General features: G+C 47.5%; 1 protein-coding gene across 2 annotated transcripts in view; it reads left to right on the top strand.

The window, feature by feature from the left end:
* Gfod1 (Gfo/Idh/MocA-like oxidoreductase domain containing 1) overlaps positions 1-26,937 on the top strand; it is a 100,190-nt gene that overhangs the window by 25,403 nt on the left and 47,850 nt on the right. The window contains exon 1 of one of the 2 annotated variants that reach the window (XM_021630342.2): positions 18,684-18,833. The exons of the other annotated variant lie outside the window; for it this stretch is intronic. The gene's annotated coding sequence lies outside the window, so the exon portion shown is untranslated. Of the gene's footprint in view, positions 1-18,683; positions 18,834-26,937 lie in introns of those variants that run through there. 2 annotated transcript variants of the gene reach the window in all.

The raw sequence follows: 26,937 nt of genomic DNA, 5'->3' as shown, positions 1-26,937 counted from the left end.
CCGTGCCCCCTAATCTGCCTGCTAGTTGATGGCACAGGGAGAAACTGAAGTGTTCCCCATATTTCATCAGAGTGAATGCTCTGGGTGGGCTCCCAGTTCCCTGATCTTGGATCCCCATAGCTCAGCTTCCTGCACGCTTAGCCTGTCTCTTCGAAATCTCCTAATTTTAGCTGGAAATGGTTTTTCTACTGAGTAGAGCATGGGGGACTGACTAAGACAGCTTTTACCCCAGTAGGCTTGTGAGGGAGGCCTACTCAGGAGTGGAAAAAGCCCAGCTCTTGAGGTCACAGGTCAAGAGACATCTGCTCAGTATTAATCTGTAGCAAAAGAACAATCAAGGTCTGCCTATACGTATGCTTTGATTCTGGCTTCAGCGGGTGGTTAGCAAGGTAACCCATATCCAGTAGCTAAAAGGCAAGTGGAGCAAGCCTGCACCTGGGTCTGTACCCGTGACAATACAGAGAAACGGAAATTTCATGGGGGCTTGGGGGAAGCAGGACAGGGTCTATTTCTCTCTGTCTCCCTTTTTCTCCCCTTTCTCCCCCCGTGTGTGTGTGTGTGTGTGTGTGTGTCTCCCCTCCTACTCAAGCCTCCTGAATGCAAGGATGGCAGGTGTGTACAACCTCATTTGGCTTTACATGTATATTTTTAAAAATAAAAAGTTACAGTATTGTCTAAAAATTCCATTTTTTCTTTCTTCCTCCCTCTTCTTCCTCCTCTTTCTTTCTTTTCTTTTCTTTCTTTCTTTCTTTCTTTCTTTCTTTCTTTCTTTCTTTCTTTCTTTCTTTCTTTCTTTCTTTCTTTCAAGACAGGGTTGTTCTGTGTAGAACTCACTCTGCTCTGCAGTCCAGGGTGGTCTCGAACTCAGAGACTCACCTGAGTTCTGCTTCCTGAGTGCTGCAATTAAAGGTGTGCACCACCACACCCAGCTGAAAACTTTTTTTTTTTTTTTTTTTTTTTTGGTGATACAAGGGATAGAGCCTTTTGCATGCTAATCAACTGAATGACCATTGAGCTACACACTCGCCCAGAAACCTCACACTGCTTTTACCCTGTAAAAGAGATCTCACTGCAAGGCAGAGTCACTGCTCTGTGCGTTATCCTGCATCCCACATCCATCTTGGGATGAGCAGTACTGAGCTGAGGACTGTCTTGGGTAGGAGCTGGGCTGAGAGTACGGGGGCTGTGCCCAGATCGTGTCCAGCGATAGATACTCACGAATCCAAACAGCATTCAAGCTAGGAGAGTGACTGAGCCAAGTGCTGTCTTGTTTGGAAGTGCTGCTGAAGGAGACAGGGGCCGTGTAGATCAGAGATATCCGATCTTCCTTCCTTTTTTCCTGGCGCACATCCTAAAAATCCTTAGATCTCGCAGTGCTGAGTAGCGCTCGCAAGCTAATGAATGGACTGAAGGCTGGCAGCCCCTGCCTAGCTGCAGGCTGAGGAGCATCACAGGAAAGACTGGCAGGGTTGCAGAGGCGAGGCTCTCCCTCAACCCACTGCCTCCGGGAAGAGAGAAAGGGTGAAGGTCAGGTTGACTGTCACTTTCATCACCAGGTCTTCTTAATGAAGTGTCTGTAAACCCCCATTCTTCTGGGTATTGGGAGAGGGTGGCATTTCCAGAGAGGGGTGGGGGTACTCCAAGTCCTCCCTCCCCTAAAAAAAAAGGATTAGTGCCCTTTGTAATTTCTTTGTGTGTGCGTGTTGGGAATTAAATTTAGGGCCTCATTCACATGAGACAAGTGCTTTGTCACCCAGCCCCACAATCCTCTCTGATAAACTAGTAGATGTATTTCCCAGGGTTCTGTGAACCATACAAGCAAATTAATTGAACCAGAGGAGGAGGTGACGGGAACCTTGGTTTAATTAATTAACTAATCCTGGCTTAAATAATTAATTTTGAGCCACGCTGTCCCTATGCTGCTCAGGCTGGCCCTAAACATGCAATCTTGTTGTCTGTTCCCCCCTCTCTCTCCAATGATGTGTACTGTCACAATTGGCTATAGAATCAGGAATAATTCATTCACTTATTCATTCATTGGGTTTGTTTGTTTGTTTGTTAAATGAGCCCAGGCCCGTGTGTGCATCCTACCATTAAGCCATTTCATAGTCTATTTGTTTTATTATTGCTATTTTTAATAGAGCCCTCGTTTAAAGCAGGTGAGCCAGAGGCAGGCAGGCTAGCCTGGGCTTGCAATTAGCATCTAAAGCGTATGTGTTTGTATGTGGAAGCAGTCCAGGGGTTCATCCCTCCACTCATGGGACCTGCCACCAATTCAGGGCTCACCCCGTCAGAATGAAATTACGTTAGAGGACAGCCAGTTGGAGTTTGCTGCTGCAGCTGTGACTTGCTTATACACAAACCTGTTGTGGGAAGTCTGGAGAGAGAGAGAGAGAGAGAGAGAGAGGGAGGGAGGGAGAGGGAGGCTGTCTCTTTTATGGCCCCCAAAGGGCTGACCAAACCATGGTGAATGGCTGGGGATTCAGGAGGTGATGACTAGGGCAGATTTTAGTCCGTGTACGTGGGGACAGGTAGGGTAGGCAGCTGATATCACGATTTGACCTTTGAGCGTTTCGTATCTAGCTCCCTGCGTGGGCGTCTGCACTTAATTTGGCAGAGATGTTTGTTTCTTCTCTGAATGGGCTTCCTGAGTTCAGACAGGATGTCAGGGGCTGGGATGGGCCCAGCTGACAGGCAGTGGTGGGAGCTGGGGTTTGCAGTGGTTATGGATTAATGATACCTGTTCCTGTATCTGTGACAACCCCGTCAAACTGTCACGGCCTTGGTGAGCTAGGGTGGGGTTTGCTCTGTAAAATAGCAGGTGCTCCGGTCCTTGGCGCCTGCAGAGCACTCTCAAGGAGCTTCTGAGAAACTCAGAGCCTGGGGTTGGCTTTCCCTTTCAGGAAACCAAACCCTCGAAGGGCGAAGGGCGGCGTCTGGAATTACTGAGGTGATTCAGTGATAGGGAGTTCTGAGAGAAGCAATTGGGGGGTGCACCCGCAGTTCAATCGGGTTAGAAACCTGACACACACACACACACACACACACTGCTGCTAGATGCTTTCAGGGACAAGAGCTGGGGACCAGGAGCGCACATGTGTACAGAGCATGCGCAGAGGGATCTAGGTTTGTGGGCCTCAGATGACTAAGAAGGTCCAAACTCCAGCGAGAGCCACAGAATCAGATGGCAGAAAACCTTACCTGCATGCGTTTATCGTGTATCTGAGGGTTTTCCTATCAAGGCAAGCAGAGGTGAAGCCATGGTCCCGGGGTCTGAAGAGCCTCTTTGGGTTTTTCCATAGAGTCCGTTGTCAGCTCCTCTCTCTCTCCCCTGCCCCTTTGCGGCCCACAGGGACAGGGCGGTGTTGATAACCAGTTCTGGCTGCCAGCTGTCCCCTCCAGATGCTGAGTGGAGCGTGGGAGAGTGGCGAACACTTAGTGGACCTGTGGAGAGTGGGAAGTGTCTCTTCTGTAGGTAACATGTGCGTGTGGGGACCTGTGTGATGACAGATGGGAAGGGCCGTACTTTGCACTCAGAGAAACTAGTGGGTGCTTGCCCCCGCTCCCCGTTTTCCTGTGGGAGATGCTGGGGACTGACGGAACCTAAGGCACCCTAGGAACACTAGGCCTGTGCTCTGCCGTTAGCCCCGTCCTTGACCCTCTTCTGACTTTTTCATATTAGGACAGGGTCTCGCTAAGCAGGTAAAGGCTGTCCTTGAACGTGTAATCCTCCTGTCTCAGCCTCCTGAATTGGCTAGGACCACAAGTCTGTACCAGCCCAGCTGGTGTTTGATTTAGCTTAAAAGAGAGGGTGGGGAGTAGGAAGGGGGCGGGGCAGGAGAGGGCCCTGTTAAAAGTCCCGCCTCTTTTCTCTTGAGGATGACAGAGATGTCGGTATGACCCTCTGCATGAGCCGTCCCTGGAGCTGTGTCGTTGTTGGAGGCTTTACCATCTGACTGGTGTGTGTTCGTTCCCGAGAGCTGACGTAACAAACTATACAGGGCCTGGCTTGTGTGTGAGCAATAGGAGGTCATTCTAAGTTTGCAAGGCCGGAGCTAGGGAGATCCAGGTGCTGTGGTAGCGGTCCCTCCTCCCCACCCCCCGCCCGACTAAAATCTAGGATCTGTATATGTGAGAAAATACGCAGTATTTGTCTGAGTCTGGCTTACTTTGCTTAACGGATGATTTCTAGTACCATCCATTTTTCTGCAAATGCAATGATTTCATTTTTTATTATAGATGCCTAAAATTAATTCTATATCTATCTATCTATCTATCTATCTATCTATCTATCTATCTATCTATCTATCTATCTGCCTGCCTACCTAATTACCTACCTACCTGTTTCTTCAAATGCACACATGTCTATATCACATCTCTTTACACATTTGTCTCTTTGATCAGGATGGTTCCATGTCTTGCTTATTGTGACTAGAGCACAGTAAACATGGATGCCCAAGTGTCTCTATGCTGGGTTGACTTAGAGTCCTCTGGGTTATAGCCAGGCGTGGTCTAGCAGGGCCATGTGGTAGTTCTGTCCTTTGAGGAACCCCTTACCAATTTCCACAATGGTTGTACCAGTTTTGCCTTCCCGACAGCAGTGAGTATGATTTTGCACCCCGTAGCGTCACCATCACTTATTGTCATTTGTTATCCTGATGTTAGCCATTCTGGCTGGGATGCCTTTATCTTCACAGAAGGCAGTCTTCACAGATGTCAGCAGTTTTTGGAGAGGCAGCAGTTCAGCCCCTAGCGAGGACAGATAGAGTTCTGTGCTCTTCTTCTGTAAGGCCACGGGAATGTAGGTCGTAGGGTCTGATGGCCAGGGGTGGATGGCCGTCACTGCCCGACTGGGTGTCTTTGTGCAGTGTGCCTGCCTTGCTTCCATAGCACCAAACGGACAGGTGAAAAAGATAGTGATTGACAGCTTCAGATAAGTATGTGTGTGTGTATGTGTGTGCATGCATGTATGCATGCATATGTGTGGTATGTGTGTGTATGTTTATTCCTTAACACTTGGTTTAGCATATCTCTTAGCTAAATCTAAGTTGCTCCTTTAGCTGCTTTATTTTTAGTCTTTGGTCTAGGGCAATGGTTCCCATGTTGCGGTGATCCCCAACCATAATTTATTGTTGTTGTTGTTGTTGCTGCTATTTCATAACTGTAAATTTGCTACTGTTCTGAATTGTAATATAAATATGTGATACGCAAGATAGCTGATATGTAGTAGGGTCATTCCACCCCCCAAAGGGGTTACAACCCACAGGTTGCTAACCACTGGTATAGGGTCTCATCATGACACTTAGGCTCACCTTGAACTCAAGATCCTCCTACTTCAGTCTCCTTGCGATGGATTACAGGCATGTAACACGTGGCCTGGTTTTCTGCTGTTATTTCCATCCCTACTAGTTTGCATGTTCATTTGAAGTTATAGAAACATGTATTATTACTGAGGAAACCCGAAGAAGAGACGCTTTGAAAGAACCCAGAGCACTGCTGCCTGTATTTCTAGATCTGTGCCTCTCCAAATGATTCAATAATTGTCCCTGCAGGGAGCCCATGAGGACCCATTGTATTTTGAATATTGAAAAGAATTACCTTTGTAGCTTGCGCTATTCATCTAATAAACATTTATTCAAGCCTTGCTCTGCACAAAGCTCTTTGGTCGCAGCTGAGGTGACTACAAAACAGCAAAGATAACGTCTCTGGGTCTAAGATGTATGTAGCTGAGTGAGAGCAGGCGTAATGTGAGGCGGTGACAGAATGCGGGGGCGGGGGAGGCTGTCTGCACCCCATGGCTCTGGATCAATCTAGGCAGTCTTTGAAACATCCTCGTGGTGGGGGGCAGATACAGTTCCTTCTCCTCAATCTACATTTTAGAAACATAGCAGACAGTCACCTGGAAATGGAATATTTTTTCCTTTGCATCCTTTGATGCAAACATATGCTCACAAGACTGGAGGCGAACTCTGACGAGAGGCAGTGTATCATTTTGCTGTTTCCCACATGACACAGAATGTTCAGGAAGTTTTCTGCAGTGAAACTGGGGTGATGTGTGTCTGGTTCCTCTCTTGTATGAGGAGGAAAATGGAGGTTCTGGGTGCGGTCTAGTGGACAGAACACAAAGTGTGGACCTCCATGTCAGCCTAGAATGTACCTTCATTCCAGGCGTGAATATAGCCTGCTGAGCCTAGTCTGTGTCCAGCACCTTTGTGGTGAACATTCCTGCCCTTGGTTCTCACTGCTCAGTCTGATGCCTTTGGTTCCGTTCTTGGTCTGTACCATTGTCCCCTGAAATGGCAGTGAGGACAGCGCACCCAGGTTTATGACAAGCAAGTTCTGGCCTTTGATTGTCTTCACCTGGGAGATCTTCTCACATCAAGTTTCAGCTCCCCTCCTGAGGCTCTGTTTTTCAGGAAGGGCTGACCTTGAGAGAGCCCCTGTTCTTTTTGACCTCTTGTTCCTCATAGCTGAGCTCCCAGATCCTCTCCCTGACCTCACCCTGCCCAGTGAGTCAAGCCATGCTACTCTGTCAACCAGGCCCCTATACTGTGTCAGTTCCCTTCCTTCTGGACCTGTGGGTCATGCTGAGGGCTGTGGATTAAGGGCCTAGTCACCATCAGAATCCCTTCCAAGGTTGGGGAGGTGGTTCGGTGAATAAACTGCTTGCCGCTCAAGCACAAGGGCCCAAGTTCAGATCCCACGTACCCATGTAAAAGCTGGGCATAGCAACATTCACCTGCAATTCTAGCACTAGGGGTGGGTAGGGGTGAAGTCGTTGAATTGGAGGATCCTTGGATGTGCTGGTTAGTCAGTCTAGTCAAAACAGTGAGCTCCAGGGTCAGTAACTGACTCTATCTCAACAAATAAGGTAGAGAGTGATAAACGAAAAACTCTCAGTCAACTCCTGGCCTCTACCTGTGCACACATGCGCTTACACACGGATGCAGCACACACAGGCAAACACGCACACGCAAAGCCCTTGCCATGTCTAGGGCTAGGAGCATCTGGCAAAGGAGAGAGAGAGATGTTCAACACTAGACTTAGCCTGGTTTTGTTCCGCCTTCGTATTCCCAGAGGAATGACCCTGAACTTCTTTCTGGCCCTCTGGTACTGAGAAACTTCAATGCCCGTGAGCAGTCTGACCAGGATTGCCAAAGGTGATCCCCTAGCATGAGCATCCCAGCTGGACCGGCCACAGGTGAGAACCCCGAGAGTGTCAAGGTGTGGCAAGATCATCAGGAAGCCTGAGGCTTGGGCTTCACCCATCTGGCTCGTCAGGTAGGCCCAAGACACTTTGCCCAGAAAGGCCTGCTAGAAGGCGTGAGGCCCTGGCTACCGGTCCACAGTTCCCTTTGCTAAGAAGTAGGCAGAGCTCCCTTTTTGCCAAACGGTCTGCCGGACAGGCACTTTCCATCTGGGAGTCTGAAGTCCAGGCATGGTGCAAGCGGAGCAGACCCACAACCACCACCCCAGGAAGCAAGTCTACGACAAGAGAGTTGGATTTGTGACAAGCGTGCTGGGTAGACAGTCCTTCACACCCCTGGTCACATGGAGGTCCCGGGAGAACTGAGCCATCCCGTGTGAGTGGCTCGGAGTGGATTCTCGGTCACTGGAGCATCAGCTCCGTTAAGGATTGTGACAGTAGAGCTGCTCCTGTAGCCCCGTTGCTAGAGACCTTGCCTACAATGTGTGAAGCTCTGGGTTCGATCCCCAGCACTCCCTGACACTAGGTGGGGAAACACCTGGGGCAAATCAGCAAGGAAACCGTGGCCCAGCTGGGCATTCTCAAACACGGAGCGGTGTGTCTGGAACAGAGTTGGGTAGATAGAGGGTGGAAGTGGAGGTGGGGTGTCTCTTAAGGCAGTGGCCGTGACTTTGAACTAAATCATATACCTGCTCCTCGATGCTCTAGGGACTCATGAGAGTTCTGGTGGCACAAGATTTGTGCCTAGACTGACAAGAACCATTCAAGCCCTTATCTTTTATGGACCAAAAGAAACCAGGTCTCAATACGGACAGACTGTCTGCCTTAATGGCTCCACCCAATGAAAAAAAAAATTTTTTTAACTTTACTACGGTAGGAAAGCAGCATGTGTTTAGTAAGAAGCATACTTGGAGTTTTGGTTTGGGGTCTTTCCTAGGCGGGGATAAGCACTCCCGGTCTTTCCTATTATGCTGAGCCCTGGTAGCAAACAAAGCTCTCCTGGGGAGCCCCAGGATCAGCATGATACAGGATCATCAACATTTTATAGAGTGTTCCAGAGGCCAGGTACATTAAAGGGTGCACTTTTAGACTGAGGATATTTTTTGTTTATAGCGATGTCGTGGGGCAGGACATGGGCACACTACAAGCTGGCTGCTTCTCCAGGCAATCCCTAATTTGCTTATAGTTGGTCCAAATTGCACTCTCCCCCCCCCCCCCAGTTGCCCTAATGTTTGACTGTGCAAGGTCTGGAGGAGTCATTCCACCAGGCTTTGTATTCCAGCATTTAGAATAAGCCCTGTTGTAGAGAGCCTTTGGCTCAGCCTCCTCAGGTCAGGGTGTCAGCTTTACCCACAGAGCCTATCTGAAGGACAGCTAGGCTGTGACCCCCAACCCCAGGTAAAAGTGTCACCCTCCAAGGTTGTACTGGCAGGTTGTACGTTCCAAGGCAGTTTAGTAGCAGAAGTCACTGGCTTTACCTATAAGTGCCACAAGGAAGTGTCACAGCCAAAGCGGCTATGAGCAACAATATAGGGAAGGCAGCAAGAGACGACCTTTCTCAGCACTTGTGAGGAAGGCTGCGTGTTGCCATGGCACCTGGAAACTTCCATTTCCTTTTTAGAGTTGCTCTCAATCTCCTTATTTGGTGGAAGACCAGTAAGAGCAAAAAGAGCGAGGGGGTGGGACTGGAGGCGCCCCCTTCCTACAAGTGACTAACAGGTGCAGGTGGTGAAGAACAGCATGGATATGCTGGACCGAGGCGTGAGTCACATCCTGGGTGGGATGGAGTGGGACGGTGTGAGAGTTCATCGCAGCACACACTTGCAAACTCACACAAATTGTTTATTTCTGGAATTTTCCATGTAATATCTTCAGACTGTGGTTAGCCATGAATATTGAAACCGCAGAAAACCAAGTTCAGATGAGAGGCCTGTCAGGTTTCTGCATCTCCTTCCTCCTCAAGACAGAGTGCATCCACCCACTGCCTCAGGTCCTCTGTGTTCCTTTAGCCAGCTGACGCTCCCTCTCCTCCACTGACTGCCTGCTGCTACCATGGGTTGGTACTTAGCCTGTGATAATTGCCTCAAATGCATTTCTTCCTTAGTGACTTTGTCTTTCAAAACTTGTACATACTGATTAGAGTGCGTTCAGCCATAAAGAAGAATAAATTATTGTCCTGTATGGCAACATGGACGGCAGGCATGACAGTAGGACCAGTGAAATGGGCCAGGCACAGAAAGGCATGATTTGGCCTGGGAGTTTGGCTTAGTTGTTAGAGCGCTTGCCCAGCACTAAGTCCTGAGTTCAATTCTGCAGGAGAAAAAGTGAAAAACCTTCCTGAAGCTGGGAAGACATGGGATGGATTTCCTTCCAGATGGATCTCCTTTCCTCATTCCCGGGAGGAATGAGATGGGCCCACACTTCTTGGATTTCCAGGATCCAGCACTGTGAGACTGTGGTACTTGGTCACAGCAGCCCTTGCCAGCAATCACGCCTTCTATCGTGAATCTTCTTTGATCTTTTTTAGTGCTGGGGAAATAGGGCAAACTGCTTACCTTAGCATCTAGGCTTAAAGCCTTAGCACATGGCTTCCAAAATTCCTCTTTTTAGGTATGTAAATGCCTGCCACCCATCTTTGCCACCTCCAGCTGGATGGCCCCAGAATTCTGGAAGGTGCTTCAGGTTTGGGCAGCGAGAAGGTGGATAGAGAAGAGTCTGGTGAGGATGGGTGGTGTGACAGTGGCCAGTGGTGAAGCGAGGAAAGGCTGGGCATACACATGTGGCTCAGATGGACAAATCTGTGCCCCTTTTGGTTCTGACATTGCCGGTTCCATTAAGCTTAGACATGTGTTTGGGATGTTGTCCAGATGCATGAGGGTTCCTTGCTGTAGACAAAACCTCTTGATTCTGCAAAACCAAGGGTGGTGCTGTTTATTTTAAAGCAGACCTGTTAGCGAGAGTCCAGACCCTGCTCGCTCTCCCTTCTACTCCTTGGCTGGAAGAGTCTTGTCTTCTTTTCAGAGCCCTGGCTTTGAGAGGGCAGAGGCCAGGTGAAGGATATGAGACACGCGCTCTTAGCTCTGGGACAGAGGCAGCAGCCGCTTATATGGTCTCCATTCTGTGGCTGTTTGCCTACAGGGATGCATGGGGCAGAATCCTCAACCTTCAGACGGAGGGCACCGTGTAAGTGCAGGCCACCACCACCACAACGGAAAGGGAAATCACGGCCAGGGTGGCCAGGAGATCTCATTTCAGTGCGTATGATTTCCTCTCACCCAGATGTGAGGAGAAACGGCCCTCAAGAGTGTCAGGGCATCTGCCTCCTAGGAAGACAGGATCTGCTGAGTGTCCGTCAGACCGGAAGGCTGCCAGGCAGGGACACTGGAATGCTAGCTGCTGCCCCCTCTACTCGCCCGTGCCGCCTGCTCCAGCTGCTGAGCCTCTTGCTTTTACTGTGATTAGTCTCTGCTCATGTATGCAGCCGGCCCCATGTCACCCGGTAACTGACAGCAGTGCTGTCATAGCAGGATTGATACTTGTATTACAATTAAGTTATATATATATTCTATATGTATGTATTATAGCACCTCTTCCTCCTGACAAAGTTATCTCTAAGGTGATTTTTTGTTGTTGTGGTTGTTTCAGTATTTGATCGCTACAGTGTAAAGTTTTGATCTGCGTGTACGTTATAGAAAAAGCCAATCAGGCTAATCAGTGTCTCTCTCGCTTGATAAATATCTCTGTGGCAAGAATGTTAAAAACAGTCTCTTCTCCAAGCCACAGCTTACTTACTCCTCCAGTCTTGAGGGAACTTTGCCTCCTTTGAGCAGACGCTCCCCTTGTTCTGTCCCTCCTCTTGTCCCCTAGTCTGGGAACAGCGTTTCTGCTCTTTCTGAGAGACTGACGTGTTGACCCCACCTGTGTAAGTACGGTACGTGTCATTCAGGGTTTGGCTTGTATCACTTAGCTTTATGTCTCCCAGTTTGTCCACTCATATTGTCTTGGGTATCAAAGGGTCCTTTTAAAAACTTTTTATCTGTTAAAATTATGTGTATATGCACACACTCACATACACACACACACACACACACACACACACACACACACACATATACCTGTGTGTAACTACAGGTGCCTGTGGAGGGTATCTGGTCTTCTGGAGCTAGGGTTACAGGTGATTGTCAACTGCCTCATTGTGTATCCTGGGAACCAAACTCCGGTCTTCTACAAGAGCATTAGGTGCTCCTAACTGCTGAGCAATCTTTTCTCCAGCTCCACCAAAATGTCCTTTTTATAGGGCCAGGTAAGTGGCGCATACACGCCTTTAATCCCAGCACGTGGGAAGCAGAGCCAGGTGGAGCTCTGTGAGTCTGAGGCTAGCCTGGTGTACATAGTTCCAGGACAGCCAGAGCTACACTGTCATACCTAGTTTCAAAACAAAACAAAACAAACAAAAAACCAGGCAAACTATATGGCATGTCATTATTTGTACTCCATTTTCTTTATTCGCTTACCCATTGATAAGCCACTGATTTCATGTCTTGACTTTTGTGAATGATGCTGAAAGGAAGGGAAACGCAGAGTGCAGACGTCTCTTCTACCCGCTGACTGCAATTCCTTTGCATATGACTAGAAATGGGGGTTGCTGGGTCATACCGTATTGCCTGAAGTACACATGCACTGTGGAATGGTTAACATAAGCTAACTAACATATGTGCTATACTCTCCCTCAGTGCTTGCTCTGTCTCTCTATGTGTAGAACTCCTTTAGCAGTGTTCACGAAATAATGTACTTTCTGTATGAAAGTGAAAAGAACGCTAAATTCAGGTATTTCCTTCTTTTCTACAAAGCGGATGCTTATCTGTGGAACAGGTCAGTAAGGCACACTTCCCGTTATTTGAACGAGGTCTGTCATTTGCAAGAATATCAGATTTCCTGCTTCCACAGGGCATTTCCATCCTGAATCTCACCAAGGAAAGTCAAGATCTCTGGGTCTGTTGTGGTAGCATGGCTGCAGAGGATGAATAGCTGACATCTGTAGTAAACCTTGTGGAACTTTGGCACTCAAGGCAGGGGTGTATCACAGAGCATGTATGGAAATGAGGCTCCCGCTGTGGAGGAGTCAGTAAGCCAGCCTATGGAGGCAGGCCTTCAGAAGACCTTGGCAGTAAATGCTAGTGACAGCATGCAATTAACTCAAGTAGGTGTGGACTGTAGCATCGTTCAGATCAGTGGCTAAGCTGTATCACACCCCAGTTCTTCTTTTTCACCCCTGTCCATCCAGAATTATAGGGATCCTGCCTCTCTGTGGGGAGGGTCAGAAGACTGGAGACTGTATCCAGGGCAGGACAGACACACACCAGGGTGGTTCTGGTGAAAGGTAACAGCAGAAGCATCTATTCTGAAGTGTTTCAAGGACTTTGCTTGTCTTGAAATGAACTAGCGATGCTTGGATAAAAACCTCAGCACTGTTTACACAGAACGCTGTTCTCTGATTTAAGAGGAAACACATCTGCTTTTGACTTTTGAAAACATTTGTTAGCAGAATTGCTTCCAGCAGACCGGGCCAGCCCTGGAGGAGAAGGGAACTGAACTCCTTCTTCTGGAGATGAGAACTGGCTAGAGAGCTCTGTGGGCAGCCGTGGAGCATGGCTGTGATGATCCAGGAACCCTGGGGTGATAGTCCAGGAGGACGGTGCTCTAAAAATAAGGGACTTATGGTAACTAGTGTGGAATAGGCCTTCCACTGCAGAGGACTGTCAGGTAACCTGAGGTGCTAGCGTTGGCCTTACATTCCCTGGAGCTATTCTTACTGATTTCTAGAACCCAGAGTTCTTTCTTTCAGCCTGGAGGGCCATGTCTGGTCTCAGGTTGGACTGGAGAGGCCTGGGTGTAAAGAGTACCAGCTGCGGAGACGGCGGCCTGTGGAGTGGCTCTCAGTCTTTGTTTTTATGCTGTGGGCGGAACCCATGCCCCTGCAAGGCCTAAACAAGCTGGAGCATCATTCAGACTGGAGAGGGATTCTAGCGGGTTGGTGAAAAAATTCACCCTTCCAACATAGCAGAAAGAAAACCAGCTTATGCAGTATAGTTCAAGGAAAGTCGTGGGCATATGGCAGTGGGCGGGAATGGGAGAGCTCCAGTTTGGAAGACTCCATGTTGGCTTGGTTGGATGAGCCACTCTGCGTTGACTTTCCGGCAGTAATTCCCGTCACGGAAATGAAGGCCGCCCTCATTGGTTGGTGTTCAGTCCTGGGCGGTTTTTAGGTAAGCCACCGTAGGTGTAGTTTCTCAGCATGCAACTCCGGCTGCGCAGATGAGGGCAGATGTGAGTTGTGGCGTGCTTGTTTGGCCTCACTGTTCCGCTGCCCTGGTGTTTGGGTGGAACCAAGCCAGGATCGGTGTGGTTTTTGTTTGTTTTGCTTTCTGTTTGGAGGACACTCTCTGACACCAGCCTGGCACCGAGGACTTTTACTGTTGTTGTTGCTGCTCAGTCATGGCCTTCCCCCAGCACTGATTAACCCAAGGATCGCTCACCCTGGGAGCTCGGGTAACCATGGCTGCCCAGTCTGCACCCTTATAAGAACCTCTGAGACTGGGACAGATGCCTTGAGAGGCCGAGGCTAACTTAGACCAGGACTCTGCGCAGCTCAGTACTTACTGGAAAGAGGGAATCTTATCTAACACAGATGGTTCGGTGAAGACGGGAGGAGACGGTACCTGCGTGCTGCTGCATCCGAGGCCCAGCTCGTGGGAAGTGCTGGGCAAAGGCCAGTCTACGCCACCAGCTCAGCCTCTCCGAAGGTCAAATAAAACTCCTGAAATACAAACAGGGTGTCTCTCATATCTACTAAAGGGAAGGCATGCGGGCTTATTTGAGGCAGACAAGCAGATGGAAGGACAGACAGACACTAACTAAGCCTTCAGTCGTGTTGCAGGGAAGTTGAATAAGAGAGCCAAATTCTTGAGCATCTATGGGCATGGCTTTCTCGGGACAGCCATCCAGTCTCTCCCAGGCTTCCGCAGATCTGCAGGCATACAGGAGTCCATTTGAAATGGCAGGTGATCTTTGTTCATTTTGTTTGTTTGTTCGTTCGTTCATTTCTTTCTTTCTCTTTGATCTCTGTGTGCACTATATGTGTGCTTTTATGACTTTGTGTGTGTGTGTGTGTATATTATGTATGTGTGACTGAGGGCATGAGCATTTCATGAAACACATGTGGAGATCAGATGTCAGCTTTAGGTGTCCTTCCTTGCCTTTCGCCATGTTTAAGATGGTCGTGGCGGTGGCTATGGGGTGAGGGTCGGGTGCTTGTGTCTCCTTCTGTCTCCACTTAGTTCAGGCTTGCTGGCCCTCCAGATCCCATTCTGGCTTTTAGGTGGGTTCTGGGGTTTGAGCTCATGGCCTTATGCTTACACAGCAAGACTTTTACATTTTACTTCTTTCTCTTTCAACTGTTTCTTACCTGATTTCTCCATCTCTGCTGCCAGAATATTGGGATATGGCACGACGAAGACCCTGGGTTTAATCCCCATCATCAGTAAATGAATGAAAAGTAACTAGATGCTGGCTGGGGAGATAGTTCACTTGACAAAGTGCTTGTCTTACAAGTGTGAGGACCTGAGTTCAGTCCCCACCTGGCATGAACCACGAGTGGTAGTACATGCATGGAATCCCAGCGGAGGCAGGGGATCAGAATTTCAAGAGCATCCTGGCCTAGTGAGTTCAAGGACAGTCTGGGGCAGAGACCTTGTCATCAAACGAAGGGTAGCAGTGCTAATTGAGTTCCACTTTCAGGTACCTGCATTTATTTGGACTGGAAAGTCACCTACACTATAGGAACCAGTAGAACTGCTCTGCCTGACAGGAACTGCCAGCCACAGACAGTCATTTACATTTTAATTAATTGAAACGGGATGAAAGGCTCAGCTTCTCAGTCCCATTCCATATAGTGGCCTCCCCAGGACTCGGTGTTCAGGTGGGCCGGAGGCTCCCCTGTGGGAGCGTGAGGATAGAAAACAGCTCCAGACAGTCTTTAGACCGTCCTGCAGGCCAGTCACGGTGAAACAGGGCAGGGCCAGTGAGAGAGCGGTGGAAATCTTGGGACCTGGATTTGAGCTCTTGACTCCTCCTTACTGCCTGACCTTCGCCTGACCTTTGCCTGACCTTCACCTGACCTTTGGGGTGGACCGAGCCATCTTCTCACACTCATCTCCCGACAACACAGATTTTTCTCTGGAGATAACTGGAAGGTTAAGCATGTTGTCCTCCAGGTTGCTGGATGCACAGACCCGACACACCCAGAGCTTCCAGCTGTCTACCTCAGTGGTGAGCTGGCCCGGGCAGGGCTCTTGAGTAGGAGTTTTGCAGTAATACAACGTCTTTGACTCAACGTCCCATAGGACTGTCTTCCTCCTATTTCTTAGGCTCACTAGACACTTATAGGGGCAACTGGGGAGCCTGTCAATATTTCTCATCGTTTCCAAATGGAGGAAATAAAACCACAGAATAATGAAGTAGATGCCTGGCAAGTGGGCGATAGCTGTCAGAGATGAAAAATCGCACCACCCTTTACCACTGCAAATCGACTTCTGGGAATTTACTTAGCTGCACGGGCGCAATTGTTTATTGCAACGTTGGTTATGAGATGATTGAATAATTGAAGCAGTTAATCCCCTTTGTGTCTCTGTGTAGGAGGGTGGATTAAGTGAACTGTGTCACAGTACTATATAACATTACGAAGGCCGGAAAACCGTAATTTAGATTTGCACGGACAGGTGTCTGTGGTGTTTTTAGTAAGAATGGCCCTCGTAGGCTCATATGTCTGAATGTTTGGTCCCTAGCTGGTGGAACCATTTGGGATGGATTAGGTGGAGTTGCCTCGTTGGAGTAGGTGTGTCACTGGGGCTGGGGAGGCTTTGAGGTTCCGAAAGCCCACACCACTCCTAGTTAGTTCTCTCTGCCTTGTGAGTGTGTGTCAAGATGGAAGCCCTTAGCTACTGCTTGCTACCGCGTTCCCCACTGTGATGGTCAGGGACTCTATCCTCTGGAACCGTAAGCCCCAAGGTAAACCCTTTCTTTTGTTAGTTGCCTTGGTCATGGTGTTTTGTTTTTCATTTGTTTTTTTGTTTGTTTTTTGTTTGTTTGTTTGTTTGTTCTGTTTTTGGTCATGGCAATAGAAAAGTAACTAAAGACAGCAGCAGAGGCAGGGTAAGTGAACACTTAAGACCTGAAATTTCAAATAGGTACATGATGCTTAACATCAGTTCCCGGGATTGAACCTAGGGCCTCATGGATGCCGGATGACATTCTGCTACTGACTGCGGAGCTGTATACCCAGTCATATTTTCCTTCTTTAGACAAGTCTCACTAAATTGTCCAGGATCACTCTGTAGCCCGGGCAGGCCTTGAACTTGTTATCCTTGTAGCTGGGACAGCAGGTTTTTGCCTCTAGGCCTGGTCATTGAGTTATTTACTCACTGGTATGTTTGTGGTATATGCGTGTTCGTGTCTATGCAGCAGCACATCCTTGTGTGTACCTGTGAGGTCAGGGGTCAGCATTGGGCAACTTCCTTTATTACTCTGTACCTTATCTATCTATCTATCTATCTATCTATCTATCTATCTATCTATCTATTTATTTATTTTGAGCTAGAGTCTCTTTGTTGCACTTGGAGCTTGCCGTATCAGCTAGGCTGTTAGTCTGTCTCCCCGGCAAGCTTGGGGATCTGCCTGTCTCTGCCTTTCCTTGCTAGGATCACTCTCCCTCCAGATGGCTCTTGAGGCTTAGCAATGGGTAAGAACTGCTGGCTATCCTCTGACCTTCTTGCATGCCATGGCACATGTGACCACACATGTATGTATACACACAATATAAAAACAAACAAATGTTAAAAAAGAAACAAGCAGCAGAGTCAAAGCACCTTTTTTCAGGTGCTTTTCACTCATCCTAAAGGTGGTCTTGAATGGAGCACAGTGAGGTGCCCAGGCAAAGAAGAAAGAGGCAGAGGCAGCTCTGGCCAGCCAGTGGTGGTGCACACTTACGTCGACATTTGAGAGGCACAGGCAGGTGGATCTCTGTGACTTCGAGGCCAGCCTGGTCTACAGAGTGAGTTCTAGGACAGTCAGGGCTACACCGAGAGACCCTGTCTTGAAAAACCATTGAGCCAGTGTCCTATGGCCGGGTGAGCGTGTAGTGAGTGGCGATCTGCTGCAGCAAATGCTCTGCTGGGGTGATGCTCGCTGAGTATGTGACAGTTCTATAGGCCAGAGTTGTGGCCTAGGGCTTCAGACTCACTATGTAGCTGAGGATTCACCTTGAGCTTCTTATTCTCCCGCCTCCAGCTCCCACGTGCTGGGATTACAGCTGTGAACCCCACACCAAGTTTATGTGGTGCTGGGGATTGAACCCATGGCCTCACATATGCCAGGCAAGCACTCTACTACCAACTGAATCACCTCCCAGGCTCTCCCCCCACATCTTGCCTTGACATTGATTTGGCTGGTCCCCTGGCCCCTGGCTGCTGTCCTGAGAACACCCTGTGCTTCCTTTAACCTGTTTCGTAGACTGTCTACCCTACTCCATCTCTTCCCTGCTTCCTGGTGGCCTTTCTAACGATCTGGCCTGAACACCTGCTTTTCCTCCTGTGTCTTCCCCCTTTTCCCATGATGCCTTGTGCTCAGCTTCTGCTGTGCCAGGCTGTTACACCATCTGTAACTATTGTTCTCCTCCGCCCTGGCACTTTTCACAGCAGTGCTTACATCATCTTGATATTCACGCATGAAGAAAAGGGTTCGATTCTGCTGCTGTTTGACAAAGTTAATGACTCAGGAGACATGGTGACAGGAAGAGAGAGAACTTAGTTTTTCTCCAAAGAGTAGACTCAGCTCTCAAGTAGTCCTCTGAAATCTATAGCGGGGCTGTGCCAGATGTTGGGTAAGTGGGAGAGGTATTGGCTAATAAAGAGGAGGATCGTTCTTGGACCCTTCCTGTCAGCAGGCAGAGATCTCCCCAAGCATACAGTACCTCTTTTTTCTCTGTTTATGGCTTGCCGTTCCTGCCATGGCAGTTGGTAGGTATCTCTAGGTCAGTGGTTAAGTCTGTAAAAGGAGGCAGGCACCATTTGAAGACAGATTCCAGGCCTTTCCATCCTGTTTCACTCATCCTATTGGACATCCACTGGTCTGTGGCCTCCAGTCCCTGAGAAGCAACCCAGGCCAGCCAGGGTCACCATCCTAGGCACACAGCGGGGCTGCTATATACAGCTGATGAGAGGCCCGTGTTGTAGGGTCCACGTAGACGGGGCTTCACGTGTCTGTGTGGAATGTTTGCAGCCAACACATACCTGCGTGTGACTAACGGCACACCAGACTCAGGGAGAGGAAGTGGGTGGGGGCAGGGCGCCTTGTTTGCACTGTCTGCCTTCTCTCCCCAAGTGGCCTCCCTTTGGTGGAAGATGTGGTCAGAGTGTGAGAGAAGCTTCCATGACAGAGCAGGGCGTGAGGACGGGCTGTGGCCTCCTGTTGCCGCCCCTCAAACAACACCCATGGTGGTATGGTGGGATGTGACAGGCTGAGAGCCTTAAGGGAGACCTCAGGACCAGAAGGGATGCTCAGTGAGAGGAAGGTGAGGAGACCGGATGGGCCCACTCTTTTGTTTTTTTTCTTTTTCTTCTCTCCCGTCCCTGAAATATAACATTAGCGGAAGTGTCACCGTTGGCTGATGTGGCAATGGCCCGTTTGTCTTGCCTCTCTCTTCTGTTTTCTTTCTGGCACTCACCTCTTTAGGACACCACGGAACCAGGGCTGGGATCTGGTGACAGGCTGGGCAACGATGGGAATTTTCTGTCTCTGGGCAGGTCCACGTGGTTCACCTGGGGCTCATTGTTTTGACTTTTGGTCATCCAGCTGTGTGATGGTCAGAAATCACCTTGCCATGCCAGGCAGCCTGGGGATGAGTGACCAAGAAGCCCCACCCCTTGCTACCAGGAGAATGGCCTTGCTGCAGCATTTTTGAATATTGCAGTGGGGGGAGCTGCTTTTGTTTTTGTTTTTCTTTTGTTTTGTTTTTGTAAATCAACAGCAGAGTGTTTAGTTCACATGCTCAAGGCCTTGGGTTTGAGCCCCAAACTCCAATAAAGCAAAACAAACAACAACAACCACCAAAACAAAACCCAAACCCAACCCCCCCCAACACAAACAAAAAAGACCAAACAACGAAAACCAGACTGTCTGAACTGTCCATTCCCAGGGTGGAACTTCGTGCTTGGACACTGCAGGGATAGCGACTTCGAGGGTGGTTTCCAGGGAACCCTTTCTACCTCCTCGTTTGTTTCCTTGTGGGGTTTATGAGTCTGGGGCTTCCCGGAGACCGACCTGTCAGGAGTTGCGGGTGCAGGGTTGGAGGAGCTATCCCTGTACACAGGCCCAGTGCTGGGCTGTCGGATCCATCCCTCTGGGCTGCGACTGAGTGCTGGGCTTGAGAAAAAAAGAAGGGAAAGAGAGAGAAAAATATATCCTTGCTTGTCGTCTGGGTTTTAACCGAGAAATCCACACTCCAGAAGCATCATTTTGCAGGAAAATGTCTGGCGTTTATTTCCTTCCTTCTTAGGGACATACCGGTCACAACTTCCCTGGAGCCTGTGGGTCTTTCAGGCAGCTCAGTCATCTCAGGCTTTGGGGGAAAAAAAAAAGCTAGCTGCTGTTTGTTGAGGGCCTATTAGCTTCCAGATGCTATATCAAGCAGTTTCTAGATCTTACCATAATGAGTCCTTGACCAATTCTATCAAGTATGTGCCTTCATTTTATAAATGAAGAAACTGAAGCTAAGAAAAGTTAAAGAACTTGCTCAGATTCAACCAGAAGTAGGAGGCAGGAGCTGGGATTAAATTCAGGGCTAGCTGACTGTCTTCCTTCCCTCTGTGCTGGAGTGGATGGGCTTGGTCAACATTTAGGTATTGGTTTCCTGTAGGCAGAGAGGAAGTTCATTTACTTGTTTGTCTTCATCTGACCTCTGACTTTTTTTTTTTTTCCTTTTGTCAGCAGTATCCTTGTTCAGTGTGCATGAACACCGAACACTCTCCCCCTTTCCCTTCCTGGCCATTAGTCTTTCTCTTGGATCCCAGTCTAGTATGCATGGGAAACCTAGCTGAGGTGACAGGATTGTCTGATGGGAAAGGTATAGTGTCTGCCACGGTCTAATTCTCAGTGTCTGTACATTTTAGTTAGGGAGGCTTGCCTCACTCAGGGTGTTAGTGACTGACTCAGAAGGGGCCTTCCCATCTCAGGCTTTCCCTGAAGGAATTCTGCAGCTCAGTGAGGGAACATGCCTGTCCTCAGCTCATTGGGCCATGGGTGCACCATCATTCCAGCATGAAGGCAAAATGTGAGCCTGAACTAGATAATTCTGGACGTGCTTCTAACTTTTTTCAAATATAACTTTTTACTTACTACAATTTATTCACTTTGTATCCCAGCTATAGCCCCCACCCTTGTCCCCTCCCAATCCCACCCACCCTCCCTCTTCTCCTCCCATGCTCCTTCCCCAGTCCACTGATAGGGGAGGACCTCCTCTCCTTCCATCTGACCCTCATCTATCAGGTCTCATCAGGACTGTCTTTCATAGTCTTCCTCTATGGCCTGGTAAGGCTGCCCCGCCCCCTCAGGGGGAGGTAATCAAAGAGCCTGCCACTGAGTTCATGTCAGAGACAGCCCCTGTTCCCCGTACTAGGAAGCCCATTTAGAGACTGAGATGCCACAGGTTACATCTATGCAGGGGTTTTAGGTTGTCTCCATGCATGGTCCTGGGTTGGAATATCAATCTCAGAAAAGACCCTTGGGCTCAGATTTTTTTGGTTCTGTTGCTCTCCTTGTGGAGTTCCAGACCCTTCCAGGTCTTTCTATCTCCCCCTTCTTTCATAAGATTCCCTGCACTCTGCCCAAAGTTTGGCTATGAGTCTCAGCATCTGTTTTAATATCCTGCTGGGTAGAGTCTTTCAGAGGCCATCTGTGGTAGGCTCCTGTCCTGTTCCCTGTTTTCTCCCTCTTCTGATGTCTATCCTGTTTGCCTTTCTTAATGAGGACAGAGCATCTTACCTGGGGTCATCCTTTTTGCTTAGCTTCTGTAGGTGTACAGATTTTAGTATGATTATCCTATATTATATGTCTAATATCCACTTATAAGTGAATATATACCATGTGTATCTTTCTGCTTCTGGGATACCTCACTCAGGATGGTCTTTTCTAGTTCCCACCATTTGCCTGCAAATTTCATGATTTCCTTATTTTTAATTGCTGAGTAGTATTCCATTGTGTAAATGTACCACAATTTCTGTATCCATTCCTCAACTGAGGGACATTTGGGTTGTGTCCAGATTCTGGCTATTACAAATAAACCTGCTATGAACATGGTTGAGCAAATGTCCTTGTTGTATACTTGAGCGTCTTTTGGATGTGTACCTAGGAGTGGTATAGCTGGATCTTGAGGTAGCACTATTCCTAATTGTCTGAGAAAGTGTCAGCTTGATTTTCAAAGTGGTTGTACAAGTTTACATTCCCACCAGCAATGGAGGAGGGTTTCCCTTCTCCACAACCTCTCCAGCATGTGTTGTCACTTGAGTTTTTGATCTTAGCCATTCTGATGGGTGTAAGGTGAAATCTGAGGGTCGTTTTGATTTGCGTTTCCCTGATGACTAAGGACATTGAACATTTCTCTAAGTGTTTCTCTGCCATTCGATATTCCTCTATTGAGAATTCTCTGTTTAGCACTGTACCCCATTTTTTAATTGGATTACTTGATTTGTTGCTTTTTAACTTCTTGAGTTCTTTATATATTCTGGATATTATCCCTCTGTCAGATATAGGGTTGGTGAAGATCCTTTCCCAATCTGTAGGCTGTCGTTTTGTTCTGATGACAGTGTCCTTTGCTTTATAGAAACTTTTCAGTTTCATGAGGTCCCATTTATTGATTGTTGATCTTAGAGCCTGTGCTGTTGTTATGTTCAGGAAGTTGTCCCCTATGCCAATGAGCTCAAGGCTCTTCCTCACTTTTTCTTCTAACAGGTTTAATATGTCTCGTTTTATGTTGAGGTCTTTGATCCACTTGGACTTTAGTTTTGTGCAGACTGATAAATATGGATTTATTTGCATATTTTTTCTACAGGTAGTTATCCAGTTAGACCAGCACCATTTGTTGAAGATGCTATCTTTTTTCCATTGTATGGTTTTGGCATCTTTGTCAAAGATCACGTGCGGGTTTATTTCTGGGTCTTGTATTCAATTCCATTGATCCACCAGCCTGTTTCTATGACAGTACCATGCAGTTTTTAGTATTGTTGCTCTTTAGTATAGCTTGAGATCAGAGATGGAGATACTGCCAGAAGATCTTTTATTGTAGAGGATTGTTTTACCAATTCTGGGTTTCTTGTTATTCCATATGAAGTTGAGAATTTTTCTTTCAAGGTCTGTAAAGAATTGTGTTGGTAATTTGATGGCAATTGCATTGAATCTGTAGATTGCTTTTGGCAAGATGGCCAATTTTACTATGTTAATCCTGCCAAGCCATGAGCATGGCAGATCTTTCTATCTTCTGATATCTTCTTCTATTTCTTTCTTCAGAGACTGGAGGTTTTTTTCATACAAGTCTTTGATTTTCTTGGTTAGAGTTACACCAAGGTACTTTATGTTCTTTTTGGCTATTGTGAATTCAAAGAATCAATGAAACCAAGAGCTGATTCTTTGAGAAAATCAACAAGGTAGACAAACTCTGAGCCAAACTAACTAAAAGGAAGAGAGACACTATACAAATCAACAAAATCAGAAATGAAAAGGGGGACATAACAACAGACACTGAGGAAATCCAAACAATCATTAGGTCTTACTTCCAAAGCCAAAAAATTTGAAAATCTAAATGAAATGGACAATTTTTTGATCAATTCCACTTACCAAAGCTGAACCAGGTAAATAAATTAAATAGTCTGAAATAGAAGCTGTCATCAAAAGTCTCCCACCAGGGCCAGATGGTTTCAGCCCAGAATTCTACCAGACCATCAAAGCAGAGCTAACACCAATACTCTTCAAACTATTCCACAAAATAGAAACAGAAGGCATATTACCAAACTCATTCTATGAAGTCACAGTCACTTTGATACCTAAACCTCACAAAGACCCAACAAAGAAAGATAATTTCAGGCCAATCTCACTTATGAACATTGATGCAAAACTACTCAACAAAATACTCACAAACCGAATCCAAGAACACATCAAAGATATCATCCACTATGATCAAGTAGTTTTCATCACAGATATGCAAGGATGGTTCAATATACAGAAATCCATCAATGTGATCCACCATATAAACAAACTAAAAGATAAAAACTACATGATAATCTCCTTAGATACTGAAAAAGCATTTGATAAAATCCAACATTTGTTTATGTTTAAAGTCCTGGAGAGAGCAGGGATACAAGGCACTTAGCTAAACATAGTAAAGGCAATATACAGCAAGCCTATAGCCAACATCAAACTAAACATAGAGAAACTTAAATCAATCCCACTGAAATCAGGGACAAGACAAGGCTGCCCACTCTCTCCGAATCTCTTCAACATAGTTCTTGAAGTCCTTGCTAGAGCAATAAGATAATTAAAGGAGATCAAGGGGATTCAGTTTGGAAAGGAAGAAGTCAAAGTATCACTATTTGCAGATGATATTATAGTATACATGAGTGACCCCCAAAGTTCTACCAGGGAACTCTGACAGCTGATAAACACCTTCAGCAAAGAAGCTGGATACAAAATTAACAACAACAACAACAACAACAAAAAAAAATTTCAGTAGACCTCCTGTATACAGAAGACAAATGGGTTGAGAAAGAAATTAGGGAAACAACACCCTTCACAATAGCCACAGGGGAGTTGCTTTTTAAATGGAATGTGCTGTTATGCCATAGGCAAGCAGCTGTTTCTCTCAAAGCGGATGAACTTTGGAGATAGGAGTTTCATCCGTGGTTCTCACCTGAGGACGAACCAGCAGCCGAATGAAAATGATCCGTCAAGTTTGTATTGAGGCTTAAGATTATTATTACCTTGGGACTTTTCTCATAGTTAATGAAAAGTTTGGTTCTTAAAATGCAGTTTGCAGGGGGTCAGGAGATTGTTCAGTTGGACCTGGGTTCCATACCCAGAACCCATGTTTTTGTTTTTAAGCCAGGCATAGTGGCCTGTGCTTGAAATTCTAACTCTGGAGAGCGAGGGGCAGGTAGGTCTTTGGGACTTGCTCTCCAACCATCATAGCTTAATCAGTGAGTCCCAGGCCGCCTAGAAAAAAAGTAGGTATCTGGGTGCGGTGGCACACACCGTAAATCCAGCACTGGAAGGTAGAGGCAGGTCGGTCTCTGAGTTCAAGGTTATCCTGGTCTATAGCAAGTTCCAGAGCAATCCCCCCCAGAGCTTCACAGTGGGACCCTATTATGTGTTTTTAGGTGAGCTTCTAAAATATTATATTTCCCAGTGTTTTTTTAAACATCCTTAGTGTTGTTTATCTCTCCTTCCTCTCTCTTCCTCTGTATTACCTTCCCTCTCCACTTTTCCGATTAATGACCCCCTCCCTGTGTTTTTCCCTTCCTCCTTCATAGCACCATACTATCCGTATCTCCAGAGCTGCTTTCTCCCCGTCCGCTCCCACGGTCCTTTCTACTGTCCTGGCTTTTGCAGTTACTTAGGTTATGTACAAACCCAAAGGTTCAGAGCTGGGATCCACATACAAGAGAGACCATCCAGCCTTGTTTGTGTGTGTCATCTCACTGTGCACGTTTTCCAGCTTCGTCCACTTATTTGCAAGTTTTGTGATTTTTGTTTGTTCAGATAATCTATTCCTGGCAGCCCAGGGGCATAAGCTGTGTCCCCGGCTAGGATTTAGGGCAGTGGTTCTCAACCTGTGGGTCATGACCTCCTCGGGCAAACCTCTGTCTCCAAAGATGTTTACATTACAATTCATTACAGTAGCAAAGCTACAGTCACAAAGTAGCAATGAAATACTTTTATGGTTGGGGTCACTACAGCATGAGGAACTGTATTAAAGGATTGGAGCATTAGGAAGTTTGAGAGCCACGGGCTTTGAGCGTGAGGGCGGTGCAGGTCGGCAGGGGTCTGGGTCACTCACCAGACTGGGCTGGGGCCCAGAAGACCTGAGGGAGGTCTTCTGGGTGTGCAGGGTCCCCACAGGCAGTGGGGATCTGAGTCACTCGCTTGGCTGGGTCAGTCAGTGTACAAACTGTATGACCCCGGCTGGGCCTGGGAGTGTGGGAACAAGGACCACACAGGCAGGGATCTGGGCCATTCACCTGGCTGGACTGGTGCTTAAGTCAGGGTGCCTTTAGCTAGGCCTGGGGGTATGGGGACGTCTAGTAGGTGAAGCCCGGAAACAGGCTGTAATTTGAGCCAGGCCTTTTGGGAGTGTGAGGACTCTGCAGGCAAGCAAGGACCTGTGGCTGGGCGGTCTTACAAACTGCTTAACCCTAGCTGGGCTGGGGTGGGGGTGGGGGGAGGTTCAGGTGGGAGGAAGTCTGGGTCACTCACCTGGCTAGGCTGGTACATAAACTGTGTGACCCGAGAGATGCCTCCCTTGATCGCCAACATCCGGTACTGTGGTTGTTGCTTATTGTAGAAGACAATTGTTTGGGTCTGCGAAGTACATCACAGATGACGTGGATGGAGGAAGAAGACCCAGCATGGGAGTTGGTACCCCCTCCTGTTACACCTTAGCTTCGTACACAGAGGAACAAAGTAGGTTGCTTTGCCTTTCCACTCTGATGTTTCATCTTAGAAGGTGTATTGGGGTAACGTGATCTTTAGGACCTATTAATAAACCTTGGGTTATGTGAATTCATGAAAACTTGTCTTGATGGAAAAGGACTCACAAAGCAGCCATTCTCTGTCATAGCTCCCCTTTTCTGCATTTCTCATCTCCACCTTCCCTTTTCCCCTTGCCTTGCTAGTGGCCGAGAGAGAGAGAGAGAGAGAGAACCCTATTTTTTGTCTTCCACAGATAGATCTCTGTCTTTCTCTGTCTTTAATTTGGGGGGGGGTGTTCTTTCCTTATAGTTTCATTTGGGAGCCCCTTCCCTGGAGCACTGTTTTGTAAACATGGCTCAAGAGATTGGAGTGTGTAGCTCAGTGGAAGAGTGCTTGCCTAGCATGGGGGATCCATCCTCAGAAAAGTGAAAATTTAAAGACAGAGCAATGACTCAGGCTCACATTCTCAGGGCTTCATCTGAGTTTCCAGCAAGTTAGTGTGCATGTTCAGGGACTCTGGTGTCAGTGAAAACATTTGGTGCCATCTCTCATGTGCCAAGAGGATGGATGTTCAACATGTGCTTTTTAAGCAGTTCAGAGCAAAAGCATACTGGCAGCCATCCATCTTAAGAGACATCATGGACCTTGTTACTAGGTTGTCTGAATAATCAGCAAGTCCCCTGCTCCTGAAGGACCAGCGGGAACTCTTGCTGAAGATAGCAGGCTGTGGTGTTTAGAGAGGGATAGAAATGTGCTGCAGAAATGCAAGTCATAAAAATACATGATTTGAAGTACAAACACACAAATACTAGTACACATACATGTACAGTCACACAAAAGAGTGATATGATAAATATAGAATAAGAAAAAGATGATGAATGACATAATGCATTTACGCAGAAAATACTTTTAAAAATGAGAAGTCAGTATTTCACTCCCAG

This window comes from Meriones unguiculatus, chromosome 19 (assembly GCF_030254825.1).
Source record: "Meriones unguiculatus strain TT.TT164.6M chromosome 19, Bangor_MerUng_6.1, whole genome shotgun sequence".
NCBI lineage: Eukaryota > Metazoa > Chordata > Mammalia > Rodentia > Muridae > Meriones > Meriones unguiculatus.
The sequence above is the reverse complement of the archived record's forward strand: the minus strand, read 5'-3'. Positions and strand labels throughout refer to the sequence as shown.